We start from the raw sequence: 13,154 nt of genomic DNA on the forward strand, positions 1-13,154 counted from the left end.
CTCGTATACCACCAACTTCATCAAAATTATGAGTTCTGCTTTTCTCAGATACTTCAGATTCATCATTGAAGGTAAGCAGTGTGTGACTTCTTGCAAACTTCTTACTACTTACGAAAGTAAGTAGAGAAAGCAGCTAGCTCTTCTGAGATAAGCGACTGCGGTTCAGTTTTGCTTAGAACAACTGAGTAGAGAGGAAGGAGAAGGGCTTTTACCTTTCTTGCCTTTACCTTTCTTACCATATCTGCTCAGCAGAACAGGACTGGTTTACTAGAAATAGGAACCAGGACCTCTCAGTGCAGTTTCAAGATAACACTGGCATGTCAAAGCATTTATTTCATGTCTGTTTACAGGGGGGATCCTGAGCCGGGATCCATACCTGTTTCCCATTTGGGTTCAGAGGAGCTGAAAAGCTAAGTTTAAGGAGCTAGCACTATTCAAAATCACTTCTAGGTGTGTATGAGAGCTTGGTGTCCCAGCCAAAGCCTTACCCTTCCTCTCTGCCTCTTTACACTTTAGTATTTACTCTGGCATTCCCTTTCCTATATTAAATATCTGAATATGCTTTCTCCTTAGAATTAGAATAAATCTGGTTGTGTGTCCATTGTGGCTAATGCCTTTCTTGGCCTCCCCTTTGTAGGAGGAGGGGCTGACTAAGGAGAATGGCTCTGTCCAGTGTAGCCAGACCCTTCCTGGGTACAAAAACAGCAGCTGGTGGCCAAACTTGAAGAGATCACAACTGTGAAGAAAATGGAGCCACTCTGGAAGCTGGCTGGGTATGAAAGGTGTGCTGTCAAATGTATAACTCTCAAGTGTGTAAGAAGAGAGCATTGCTGCAATGCTCATGTCCTTTGAGGGGGTTGGTAGTCTTGAGTGTGAAAGTATTTCCTGAAGATCTGAATGTGGACTGTCATTTTCCCAGGTTGAAATGGCAGTGGGAAGAAATGCTGTGTGCTGGTGAAATCAGCATCTCTAATTTCTTCTTGTAACTTTCCATTTCCAAGTGCCAAGAGCTTTCTCCACCTGCGGCTACCTTTTGGTGCAGGTGGCTGCCTGTCCTCCACAGTAACTGTTTGCACTGCACTACAAATTGATGGCTAGAACAACAAACAAATGAACAATCCTTTTGGAGCAGTCCAAACCAAATTCTGCTGTTTCTTGCCTTGAGAGTGTTGTGTTTATTGAGCCCTGTAACTTAAAATGCTTGCTAAGAAGGTGGTTTTAAGTCTTTGTTTGTGTCCTGTAGGAAGTCTAAGCTTTTTTCTTACTGCATTTTCTCTGTCCCATACTGCTGTTTCAAACAGTGTGAGAAGTGCTGAACAAATCAGGATTTGGCTCTCCCATGTCTTTATTCTGGCCTACTCTGACCAATGCTTGTACCACAGTGCTGTTAAGACAAAGACCCACAAAGAAGAGTTACATATGTCAGTGGGCACAACCAGACTTGATTCTAGACTTAGTTGTAAGACTTGGTTGAATCTTTCAGTGTTTGGATTCTAAATCAGAATTGGAAAGTTAAGATGTTTATCTGCCTGCTTTCTGGCTTGTCCAACCACCACCAGTGAAGAGAGAACCCAACGAAGTAGCATTCACTGCTTGCTTTCGCTTACTCTAGCGTTTGCCACAGCAGATAATTCCTTCAGCAGAGCAGCAGCCCTCCATGTCTCCTGTTTCAGTGGCTTCAATGCTCTCCTGTCTCCTAAATGCCCACCTACTCACTTCTCAGCTCCTGCTGTTATCTGTCTGGTGTTGCTCTAGGCTAGTGCTACGTTCCTGGGACAGGGGTCCCATTTGGGACATTCAGACTATGCTGCTCACTGTTCAAGTGAAGGAGATGATGACAGCTCACAGAAAGGCTTTGCAGGCCTGTAAACAACGAAAGGTGTTCTTCCATCCCCTAGGTTCTTATTTAATAAGATGAAGTGATAAATTTACCTTGAGTAAAAATGTAAAGCCAAAGATAAGGTATGATAGACTATGGCTGCAAAGCACTGTTCTATGGCGTATAAAAGGCTTTGAGCATTTCAGTTATCATGTACAGATGCACTGGGTCAGGTTCTGCAATGGTTACAAAAAACTCACCCAAATTCCCTGTTCTCCTGCCTGTGCATAGCAGCATTCATCCATATTCCCCATATTGACACAACACAAAGCAACTATTTTGCTGAACTCATGGGTCTTTGGCATGATTACACCCAGCAGACAGTTCCCATGACTTTCTACTAGCAAGGAAAATGCCAGTGGGAAAGACAAGCTTGGTGTAAAGACTGGAGGTGGTCAAAATGAACGTTTATTGCTGACAGTGTAAAATATGTTTCCAAGTGACTTTTAAATCAGAGGAAGAAACTAATCTCCCTGCAGAGCTTTTGCTGGGACTGCAATGCCATCTGTGCAATGACCCAGTCTTCAGAAAACTGGCATGTGCTAAAATGGGGTTAGCCCAAATGAAGTTACTTCTATGCATCTGTTTTGCAGTTGAGTGAAGAAGCTGATCTATAGATCAAACTCCATCAACATGAGACTCATTTAAGTACTGTCCTTTTCTTACCAACCTTGATATTTTTCTCACAGTATCTGCCTCCAAACTAAGTGCTATAATATATACAACAAGCCCATAGCTTTTTTGCTATGCTAACAATATAGTTCCAGCTCTACATTCTCTACTATGTTTTCAGATTGAAAAATACAGTGTTTTTCTGACGCAAAATGCATTTCATGAATGAAATGAAACTTGTCCAGCCCTTACCATGTGCAGAACTGTGAATCTTGGCAAGCATATGCCTACAAGCATTTATTCTGGTTTCTTTTCCTAGAGGTGGATGGAGGGAATGAGAAGTATAAGAAATAACATACTTTTTAACAATTACCACAGACCATATATGTACCAATACCACAAACCATTGAGATGAGTTTAGTGTGTATAGTGAGTATAGTGGTGTTCCTCACAGTTAATTTCAGCAGCTTACAGTACAGATGCCTCCACCTGAGGCAGACATCCGAACTTAGTTTAGAGCCAAGGGTGAAGTGGTTAATCAGGCCCTGAGGCACTGATGATCCTGGCCAGCCTCAGCTGGGCTCTTCCTCCCCAGTAAAGCTGAGCTGGGAGCCCTATTGTTCCTTCTCTGGGCTCCATCAGTGCTGGGTCTCAGCTCAACTGCTTGGAGCTGTAGGTGCAGATCATCCCAGTCTATGGACCAACTTCTTGGCTTGACCATGATCCATTTCAGAAGTTATGCATCCACGAATGTGCATGGCAATTAGGGTTGAAAGGGAATGTGAAGATTATCTAGTCTAATCCCCTCCACGGGCAGAGACAGCCCCTCCAGATCAGGCCACCCAGGGCCCCATACGTACTAGTCTTGACCATCTGCAGGGATGGGGCACCTGCAGCTCTTCTGGGCAGTCAGTGTCCTTAAGAGACCAGCAAGGGACATGTCACTTGGTTTAAGAGAACTGTCTCTGCTTCTATGGAGAGAAGGAGGAAGAACCCCTTGATTTGTTCACTATGGCAGGGAAAGCTATTTCCCTATGTGTTGCACAATAAGAAAAAAAAACCAACAAAACATGCCACTCATGAATGGAGGAAAAGTGGTATTGGCATCTTTTCTCTGTAAATAAATACACCATAGCTGTGAAGGTAAGGCTGTTTGACTGACATCAGTGTCAAAGGAGGAGCACAGCCTGCTGCTTCCTGTATAAATGTCAGCTCTGCAGGAAGACTCCAAAGCTGCTGTGCTGATCTGAGAACTGTGTGCAGCAGAAGCCACCATGAAGCTGACAGCTGTTTTTCTGCTGGTTGCCCTGGCGTCTTACAGCTGCTCTCGTAAGTATGGCTTCCATCAGTTTCTGCTTTCAACCTGGGAAACAGTTAAACATGAAGCACTATTTCTCCTCAGCAACCATCCTAAAACCAGGAGTATTAACAGATTTTGTGTTTTTGGGGTCTGAATTGCTATGGGCTGACAGCTGCAGTGATGGGTTCCTTGTTTAGGTGAGCTCTAATTGTTAACATCCCAGATGAATTCTCCTGCCATGAAGGTACACAGCTTTTCTGGTTAGCCTCACTTACGCCTGGACACTTATTTTCATGTGTCCACCAGGAAGTGATCACCCTGAAGAAACATATTTCAACCAATTGCATTGGGTCTGAAGAGACAGCTATTGGAAACTGCACAACATCCTTTGCTTCTGTCACTGACTGCTGCCTGTTCTCATGTTTTTCCTTTTTAGCATCTGCTGCTTGCGATGTTCTGCATAAGTTTGTGCTGTCAGCTCTCTATGACCCTTTGGATCAATACCTGGAGTTCATTGAGCCCTATGTGGGGTCTTCTCCTTTGGTCAGAACTGCTGCCACTCAGCTGAAGTTGTGTGCAGAGGATCACTCGGAAGAGTTGAAGGAGGCAAAAGTAGAGTTGATGGTAATTTGATTCTTTCTGACCATGGTTTTGTTCAGTTATTTTTCTTGGAGCTAGACCTAAATACTAGTCTAAAGAGGACAAAAGTAATTTTGAATGTACACCTTCTTTTCTATCCTTTTCTCCTGAGATGTCAGCATCATAATTGATTTGGAAGGGCTGTAGAAGACCTTCACTGTCCCAGGTGAAAGCTGGAAAGGGTGAAGTTCCTCTAGCAGCCTCCCACTCCCTACTGCTGAGTGCATGCTGGAGAAACCAAGCCCTGCTGGTAGGGGCTGAGGAGAAACTTCCCTACCTGGCATTGTGCCCGGGGTGACGACCTTTCAGAGGTGATTTAGGGCTGGAGACCTTAGAGATGCAAGGGAAGAAGGCAGATGAAGTGAAACTTTTGTGATGATTCCAACGAAAAGGATAGGGAGCTCTGCATTTTCCCTACGTATTTTTACCTTGTGCTATGCCTGCATACACTGTTCTTACTCTTTTATAGGACAACTTGCTAAAACGCTGTGAAGAGCAGGAATGATTCCAAGACCCTCCTTTGTGATGACTCCAAATGCTGACTGACCCTGAACTTCCATCTTCCTATTTTTCTCCATTTCTTGGACATGAACTTTCACACTCTAATAGAATAGAGCCAACTGTGTTATCTAGGATCTGCAACCCTATCTTCAAACCATTTAGGTTTCTCATAAGAATAAAATAAAAACAGTTACAGTCTTTGCTAATCAGTTTTCTTTATCAAATGATATGATGATGATTGGCTTTGGGTCATCCTTACCAGGATTTGCTTCTCTCAGATACATATGTATTCACATTTACAGCTGTCATTAAAGAGAGATGATGTGGTATTTCAAAATATTGCAGAAAGTTCCCAATGAAATGTTAAGGCTGGGAGAACCACTGAGATAATTTAGTCCAACCACCAACAAAAACCATGGCATAAAAACAATTCTTCTTCTTGAAAAAATCCAGACAAATAAATAGGATGACTCCATGGCAAATTCAGCACCTCTGCGTACAAATGTGGATAGGACAAGAAGCTTCCACCAAGCAACACTAACAGCTATCCTCCATCTGTGCTCTGCTATGTACAGCTATGTGAAAAAAACTGATGTAGCACCAGTATGTTTTGGAAGCTGTTAAACCAACTTGTTGACTGAGGTATGGGAATAATGAAAATTTGTTGAGGTTTCCCCTATGAGGAAGGAATAGAAAGAAGCCTAGCAACCCTATCTAGCTGCCAGCTAGCAGAACTAGGTCTATAACTCAGTAATTAGCTGGCCCTGCTGAATGTTGCTTCAGCTGGCCAACAGTACTTTAATTTTTACTTTAAAAATGTGCTTCACTTGTTTTTAACCTAAGATGGGCAAGGTGATATTATTCCGAAGTTAATCAGCAAATCTGATTCAGCTGCCAGTTCAGGTGGAAGCAATCTCTTCATGCCTTAATGGTGAAGGTGTATGTTTGACTGTAGAGCACCTGAAAAGCTGTATAGAAGAAGCTATCAAAAATGTGTTTCCTTGGTTTGTAGCTATTTTCGCTCATGTATATCAGCTTTCTCTTTTTAATATGTGTATTGCCAGACCTCAGACTGTGGTCCTTACAGAGGCACATTAGTCCAAAACACTATGAGAAGGGATGCTACAGAATAGAAGCAAAGAAAATGATAATAATAAAATAATAATGAAAATAATTATGCAAGGAAAGCGGCAGTGTGCATGAAGCCGTATCAGAGGGCTGGAATCTGAGCTCAAAAAGTACCTCAAATGAAATGAGTAGATGAAGTGTATTGGATGCTCACATATTAGAGAACAATCTCCCTGTGCTGCGCTTCCAAAGCCATACATCTCACATGTAATGTCAGCGTGAACTCTCACTAACAGAGCAGCGTGTTCACTGTTCCAAGACCGACAGCAGCAATTAATGAATGCAGAGGTCACTCACATTTTTCATCTATCCACTTCACAATCATGGCCTGGATCCAATCTTAGCACAGCTGCATGACCTGTTGGGACCATTCCCCACATATATACCCCAGGTTTTTGCACTAAGCTATAAAGGTAGCTCTCTGGCATTCACAGCTTAATGCACGGTGTACAAAAAAATGGCTCTCACTGCCATGAAGCTGACTGCTACTGTGCTCCTCATCACCATGCTTTGTTGCAGCTCACTTGGTAAGTTTTGCTAATTAAAAATATTGAGGGGGTTCACAATGTGATGTGTGTGCTCTGGCCAGTATTTGAATACTCACTCTGGGCTCTCCTTTGAATGGATGGATTGATCCAGAATCAACAACAATATACCTGCACTAGATTAGATGCTCTATCCTGCTGGTTCTAGAGACCAGATCAGATGTGGGGACTCAACATTAGGCAAAATGAACCCCATACAATTTTGTTTTTAATGATGGCTAACTACTACCATCACCTATCGTTTCCTCTAGGCTTGGTTCCTTGACACAAGGGTACATAATTTGATGCCTAATAACTGATGCCAAAGTGTCAGACAACAGAAAACAAATGTGGGGAAATTTACTTTTAAGTTAGTAAATTGGAGGTAAAAATGCAAATGAAAACAGATAATCTAATTCAGTGTGAGGTGGTGTTGGCTGAACTAGCAGCCTACTTAATCCTTCTGAGGTCATTAAGCAAAACCCTAATAATGTGGAATCGGAATAAGAGAAAGAGCAGGCTAATCAGGAATGTGATGTACATTGATATAACAGCCTAAGTTATTACATCAGCTAAAGAACCTAAAGACCTAATGACAGCAGGTAACGAATATGGATTTTAATTAATGTGATTCTCACATTAAATCTCATAAATTAACAGAGATGATAACAAAAGAAGGGGAAAACCCCCAAAGAATTTACTGGAAGAGTTACAACTTAAAATACTGATGATTTTTTTTTTTTTTAATTCAAAGCTCAATAACTTAATAAAGCTTATACAGAGAGAATATGGAAAGGAGATCAGATGGTATGAGCAGCCCTGCAATGAGGTTTTGGAATAACAGTATGGCAACCTTAAAAGCTAAATCAAGCTTTACAGGTAGCTGTGTAGTACCAACATCAGAAGGCTACAAGATTTGGACCTGAAGAAAGGAGAGATTAAGAGAGTAGAACATTTTCAGTTTATTTTCATCTAAAAATGCTGGCAGCTTCAGAGGGAGGATGAAAAAATGATTATTACAGGTAGGCTTTGATATTCATGGAGAAGCTGAATGTGTACAAGTGAAAGTTTTGTTATATTTCCATTTGTATTTCATACTGCAGGTGCTGGATCTTCTCATGAGGTTGTCCCTAGTCTTCTTCAGACGCTTCTTGAAGGCTCTGTAGAACAGCTGTACGCTGGGCCAATTTCTCGGTATAATGTTGATGAGATGACTTCAGCTGCTTTGACTGAGTTAAAGAAATGTATTGATGAGCTTTCTCCTGAGCATTTAAAGGCCCTTGTCAATCTGCTGGTAATTAATTCTTTTATATACATTTATAACTGTGCAGCTTTGTGCCAGCTTCTGGACAAAGAGTATACAAATATTTTAACTTAAGCATTCCCTAACTGATGTTGAGGCAGTGGGGAAGAAGAGTTGTCAGCAAACAAGTTTGTAATCATGCAAATGCAATTTAAGACAGATGAGGCAGATGTTTTATTAACTGCAGAACCATTTTGGTTGGAAAAGACCTCTATGATCATCTAGTCCAACCCCCAAACCATCACCACCATGCCACCAAACCATGTCCCTCAGTGCCACATCCACCCAGTTCTTGAACACCTCCAGGGATGGCAACTCCACCACCTCCCCGGGCAGCCTGCTGCAATGTCTCACCATTCTTATTGAGAAGAAATATTTTCATAATATCCAAGCTAAATGATAATCACAGTAAGAATGCTTGGGCACGTCTCCACATTCCCTGCCCAGTGGCTGCAGGGACTGCTTAAAGCCAGAAGTGGGTTCTTAGGAAGAACAAACTCCAGAGAATCATTTATGAAGCCAAGTCCCCATTCCCGGGTGGGATGGACCCCTCAGGTATCTTGTTAACAGCCACAGCTGACACTACAGTGGGGCCTGTAGGAGTGGCATGCCCACTGTTGTCTTAGCTAGGAAGTGGGAGGTAGAAACAATCAGACCAGTAGTTTTTGGTCAAAAGGAATGTTTGCTTGGATACTCTTCCAATCAGACCTCTAGAATAGTCAATATTTGTAATGTTATTAAAATTAATAACTCTCCTCTTGTGCAATTTTGTGGAGACACCAACTTCCCCAATGGAAGAAGCACCTTGCTTCATGCAGATGTGTTTTTAGGAACAGAGCCAAGATGAAAAAGAAAACTTACAGATAATGGCAAGCAAGACTCCAGCCTGTATGACACATTTGATCTTTGTTAGTGTTTGCCCACAATCTCATGGTGTGTACTGACCTTGTAAGCACCCACGGGTGTGAGACCAAGCCTTTGTCCTCACACAAGTCCTGCCAGAGGGTACGAGTTCAATGCATAGCTCACATAAATTCAGCTTTTCTCTATGGTTGCATATTTTTAAGGATTTGTACATGTTTTTATGTTATTTTTTTGAAGTGAGTATGCCACATTCACTGCTCTTTCTGTTTCAGAAACAAATCCGAACAGAAGCTTAAACCACCAAATATTTGATCCACTTGCTGATAACACTCCCACAGCTTGCAGTTGCTCATGTCCAAAGCCTCTGGGAAAGTAACAAATATATGTAACAAAATGGAGAGAACCAGAATGGTGGCAATTCCTCAACTCTGTGCTCTGAGTACAGAACCCAGTCACCTTCCATTGTATTTTAGATCTTATTTCTCTAGAGGTAAAATCCAAGCTCTAAATAAAATTCAGACAGTGTTTTAAAATGATCTCTCTCTTCTGTTTTTATAAGTAAAGGTGTTTTTTTTTTTTTTTTCCTCCTTTCTGCTGTTAGGACAAGATGCCATTTGGTTTGATAAGGAATAAATAACAAAATTACTATATAGAGTTATTATACATTATACAGCACACACATAAGTCCTCAAGTGAAGCACTTTAAAGTCCAAGTTGCTGACGCCTTGCTGAAGGACCACAGCTGGCCTTTCTGAAGACAAGTAGTGCTACTTGAATACAGATCTCTCCCAGGTGGGCCAGTTGCTATAACAAAATATGGCTCTGCTAATAGAAACTAAGAGCAGATGAGAGAACTGCCTACAAACTGCCTACACTGAATTTTGGTATACAGCCCATACAGCCTATCATTTCTGCTGCTACTGATGAGGTGAACAAGTACCCCAGGTCAGAAAAAGTGAAGGACACGTCTGTATATTTCTTGGTCCACCAAGGAATCAGTCAAATTCAATTCTTTCCATATCAATAAAACTGAATGCAATTCTGCCTATTCCAAGAATATGAAAGATAGTTTTGCTTTGCTGTGCACCAAAAATAAATGATTCTTCTTTGAAATCAAAAGCTAAAACATGAGTGTGAACATGAGTGAGAAAACGAACAAATTAAAGATACAGTTTCAAAAATACTGTCTTAAGAATTGGTAATTGGGTCACACAGAACTTGCATTCATAGGAAAATTCACAACACAATCTGTGCACTCTTTCAATACACTTCAGTGTTCTCCACACTCCTCATCCATTTCTAGCAGGGAGAGATCATTTTGCCACCAGTGTCTCCATACACACAAATGTGATGAATACAGGACAGTGGACAGGGAAACAAGCAAACACTTGGTCTGAACAAAAAGTCATCACCAGCTCTTCTTCCCCTCCTAATCCCAAACCCAGAGATAGTCTGTAATTACCACACAAGTCTGCAGAGTGAGAATGAAATGTGGAAGGAAACAGTCCCACAAGAGGCGGCAGCGTATGCATCTCGGGATATCTTAGTTTAATTTTTGGATCTGCCACTTCCATTCTCCCAAAAGTGAGTGTGACCGCTCTCAGGAAAGGTTGCTTGAATATGAATGCTGAGCACAAAGGGTTCCACTCCTCCATGGAGGCTTCAAGATACTCTCATCCTTTATCAGGCACTTACTTCATTCAGAGAGAGAAAAATGAGTAGGAAATTTAATCCAAGGCAACTATTTACAGTAGCACTCACAGTGCTTGGAAGGGGGTTTGAAAGCACTTGCTAATGATCTCCTGTCACTCCAAACCAATCTTGAAACAACTATCATTGCCATTTGGATCACTGCATGAAAAGAACAACAAACCTTGAAATCTCAAATGAGATCAAATCTCAAATGAGACCAAATCTGGATTTCTGTTGCTCGCCAGAGAAACGTTTGCATTGTGGGTTTGATCCACACAAGGACCCTTTGGGAGGATTTCAATATTGTACAATCTTTGTTTTTTAGAAACATAATATTGAAGCTGTTGGCAGTGCAAAATGACACAAATGGACAAACAAAAAGTGAGGAGATGTGGCAAGGCCGACGATCTGCGGGAGCGTTACTCTGAGAAAAACACTTCTTTTCCTTAGAGAAGTCTCAACATTTCTTGCAGCTCATCCTACTCACTCAGCTATTTCTCAAGCAGGTCAGCACTCTCACACAGCTGCAAGGCATCTGTTCATCTTCCTTTTATCTCCAAAGTACCTCAGTCCTCGAGTGAGTGGTGGGTGGGAAGGAAGGGGAGGATGCTGGTCAGAAAGCTGGGGGCACTGCTCCTGCTTTGGGGTGAGGAAGCATGAGATTTGTGTCTGCTGCTGCTCCTGGGACCCCACCCTGAGACTTCTCCAAGCAGGAAGGGCAGACGCAGAGCTTCCAGAGACTTCGTTGGCACTTGTTGTCCAGACCAGCAGGATACAAGGCCAACACAGTGACATGACTGGCCACGTCATCCAGTGGGAGGATCAGACTCAAATGTCTGATATATAGCAGTGCTCTGTCTGCATGGCTCTAAAGTGAGTCCAGTTGTCTTTCAGGTTAATTGTCAGTATACGGCAGGAGAACATCTCCAGGATGAAACTGGCACTGCTGCTAGTGCTGGCCATGCTGGCAGTGTTCTGCCATCCTGGTAAGTACCGCTGCCTTTAATCAACCTCTAAACGATCTGTAGAGCTCTTCACAATGCGAAAACATAATTTACAGTCAAAGGATCATTCATCCTAATTGTTTCTTATTTGCTCTTCAACTGTTCTTATCGTGCACCTCTATTTTCCATCAGAACTACAAAATTTTCTCTTGTGGAGGTTCTGAGGACTTCTGAGTGAACAAGGCAGGGATGGCACTGCCAGGGGGTCAAGGATGCCTGGGATTCCCACAGAATATAGCACTATGACACACCATGTCCAACTGTCCCCATTACACTGCCTGCACGGTCAAGAGTTCAGAGGCCGGAAGCACTTCAGCAGCAAAATACACCATATGAACATACGCATGTGCATGTGTTATTTTTGTGTTCAAGAATAGTTTGTTTCAATGAGATTGGTTAATTTTCATGTTCTCCAGCTTGGCTTGCTTATACTTCTATTCCAGCTACAGCTTCACCTTGCGAACTCCTCCAGAAAATAATGGAAAGGTTTCTCTTTGGATCTGTTGATGAATTTATGGATGCAGTATCTCCATTCATCACAACACCTGCTATGAGTGTGATGGAAAGCAGTTTGAAGAAGTGTGTGCAGGCTTCTGTCACAGACAAACAGGCTCTTGCACAACTGCTGGTGAGTTCTCCCTCCCCACTTGCAAAATATTACATGAGATTCAAAATGCAAAAATGTTAAGTGAAGGAAGTTTGTGCTACTCCTAAAGCTGATCCCTTTAAGCTTGGTTTGAGAAGGAAATGATGGGGTCATGCACACTCCAGAGGAAAAGTGTATGTGCTGCATAATGAACAAGCACTTTAAACACCTTGTCTGATCTTGGCCAAATCTGAGACTGCAAAGCTGAAGTCTCAACAGATGCTCTGTTTCTAGGCACTTCAGAGGAAATAAACCCTGCAAAGGCTAATGAAAATCAATTTCAGAGATTATCCGATGCCTGAGGACCCAAGTAGGACTTATCTTTGAGGAACTAGTTCTGGCTCCAAAGCTTTGGGTCTTTCCCAAAATGGCTACGAGCACGCAGACCCCCAGTGTTGCCCTTTCTTTGGCTAGTGGCAATTTGCTGTGTTTTTCCAGGAAATCTGAATGCTCACCACCAGGAAAGTTCAGCCCTCTTCAGCTTCAGTGGATGTTTAAAAGGACTCTTTGTATTACCAATCTTTTCCTAAACACTGGTGGTTTTTTTTTATTCTAGACTCAGATGTTTGGCAAGTGCTAAAGATGCCATGAATCTGCTATCGTCGAGGAGCCAATGAGAAACCAAAGATCATAGAATGAATGACAGAATCATCGAACGGCCTGGGTTAAAAAGGACCTCCAAGATCATACAGTTTCAACCCCCTGCCACGGGCAGGGTCGCGAGATCCGCTGATATCCGCCTGTCCCCAGCAACCACTCACTGAGTTCTTTCTTCTCTCTCATCCCGCAGTCACTATAAAGAACCTCCTCTCAATTCACCTTTCAATAAACTCAATGCGATTCAGCCCTTCGTTCCTCTTTCAGTGTTTGCTTTCACAAACGATCTAGCCAGACCCCCGTCGTTGCAGGGGAGTTGGACAAGGTGACCTTTCCAGCTAAGGACTCTATGGCCATTCGCAATAGGAACTCCCCCATCCCGGCTGCTGAGGGGCGGTACCGGCCCGCGCTCGCGCTCCGCCTCCGCCCGGTGCAGTGCCGGTCACGTGGTGTCAGGGTGGCTGC

The 13,154-nt window shown here is 42.6% G+C and overlaps 1 protein-coding gene and 1 long non-coding RNA gene across 2 annotated transcripts in view; one reads left to right on the plus strand and one right to left on the minus strand.

Moving 5' to 3' along the window:
* Positions 1-13,154, minus strand: part of LOC100539298 (inner centromere protein-like) — a 50,203-nt gene that overhangs the window by 36,745 nt on the left and 304 nt on the right.
* LOC109367710 lies at positions 11,001-13,053 on the plus strand. The gene is made up of 3 exons (XR_002115067.1): positions 11,001-11,428; positions 11,890-12,074; positions 12,649-13,053. It is a non-coding gene; the product is annotated as an uncharacterized LOC109367710 (long non-coding RNA).

This window comes from Meleagris gallopavo, chromosome 5 (genome assembly GCF_000146605.3).
Source record: "Meleagris gallopavo isolate NT-WF06-2002-E0010 breed Aviagen turkey brand Nicholas breeding stock chromosome 5, Turkey_5.1, whole genome shotgun sequence".
Classification (NCBI taxonomy): Eukaryota; Metazoa; Chordata; class Aves; order Galliformes; family Phasianidae; genus Meleagris; species Meleagris gallopavo.